The sequence below is a fragment of the Myodes glareolus genome, chromosome 3, assembly GCF_982192425.1.
Source record: "Myodes glareolus chromosome 3, mMyoGla1.1, whole genome shotgun sequence".
In the NCBI taxonomy this organism is placed as follows: Eukaryota; Metazoa; Chordata; class Mammalia; order Rodentia; family Cricetidae; genus Myodes; species Myodes glareolus.
Window position 1 is genome coordinate 25,283,971 of NC_142028.1, and position 1,760 is coordinate 25,285,730.

A 1,760-nucleotide genomic window follows, 5' to 3' on the forward strand; every position below is an offset into this window, starting at 1 on the left:
CCCCTGTGCTTATGTCGGCTAGAGTTCCTTCACCTGGGGCAAGGCAAGTGCAGGCCCCACTGAGAGCCTGTGGCTTGACCGCGGCATCCCAGTGCTCTGGGTCAAGACATCTCCCAGAACTTCTGCCCTTCCCATGGGGCAGAACTCAGCAGAGATGCCAAGAGTTCCATCTCAGAGATGCTTCCAGCAAGCAAGCTAACATCAAGGTAATGATGTAATTCTCTTACAACGCCTCCCTCTACCAGGAACCTAAATGGGATGGGTAGGAGAAGGCTTCGGGACAGGTCAAGGTAACAAAGAAAAAGGGCCTGAGAGGCAACTCTGAGTCCTGCCTGACTCTCAAACTGGGATCCCATGACTCAAAATTCAGTACATAGTCAGGTAGGGTGCATTGCAACAGGGAGAGAGAAAACCCTCAGACCCCCTTACTAGCACTCCAGTGAAGCTGGGACTAGTTGACTGTCCATCAACTGCTTATGGAGCTGGGATTGTCACCAGGGACATCAAGATGGGGCTCTTAGGGAAGACACCAGACAGCCAGGCAAATTAGGATTCTGGATAAAGAGTGGATAGTTTCAGGCCATCTAGATGAGTCTGCAGATAAGGACATGTACCACTGAGCTTGACAACCTGTTTGATGCCTGGGACAAACATATGGTAGAAGGGGAGAACTGACTTGAAGTTGTCCTTTGACCCTCACAAGTGCACTGCGCACATGTATTCATACCGACATCCACACCTGCACAGACAAGCAAATTAATAAATGCAGCGAAATTTCTAAAAAGAACAACCAATTTATTTTATTATTCATAGTGGTAATAAACAGTAGTGGTTGTTATTGTTGTCTTAAGTGACAAGGTCTCATGCAGCCCAGGCTGGCCTCAGTACAAGGGAGCAAACTTACACTAAACACTGCGTGCTGTTGGCCTGAAGTCTCCCCTGAGTCTCCCCTTCTCCCAGTCTCTTCTGCACCTGGCCACCTGACATGAGGAACAACAGTGAGACCAAGGATCCTGAAGACAAACTTGGTGATGTTCTAAGTTTGGAGTCAAGTATCCCGCTTCACCAGCATCCTGTATAAGAACAAAGCCACCAGTCCCACTTGGGATGGTTTGGCTGGCTGTGAGAAGAGGACTTTGAATTCAGTCTGTTGCTACCGTGGTGAACAAGCCTTGAAGTTATAAAGGAAATTAAAAAAAAAAAGCCAGGCACAGAAAGATGCGGTAGGACCCTCCTTCCAGGAGTCACTGAGAATGGGCCGGAGGTTCACAGAGATAGGAAATGGAATGGTGGTCATCAGGAGTCATTAGGGTGAGAGGAGGAATTGGGAGTCATGGGTGGCAGAAGAGTCGTGAAAACTGACGATGGTGGTTACCCATGACAATGTCTACCCAGTGCCACCACATCGTTGCCTCTACCAGCCTTGTATTACTGCAACAAAATACCGCAAGCTGCTAACTTACACAAACAAAACATTTTTTAAAAAGTTTTATTTATTTATTTGTTTTGTTTACAGTGTTCTGTCTGCATGTGTGCCTGCAGGCCAGAAGAGGGCACCAGATTTCATTGTAGATGGTTGTGAGCCACCATGTGGTTGCTGGGAATTGAACTCAGGACTTCTGGAAGAACAATCAGTGCTCTTAACCTCTGAGCCATCTCTCCAGCCCCCAAACAAAACACTTTTGTGGATCACTGCCTTTGAGTTTCAAAGTGTAAGACTGGGTGTGGTTGGAGTTTCTATTGGTTTGGCCTCTGGTGAG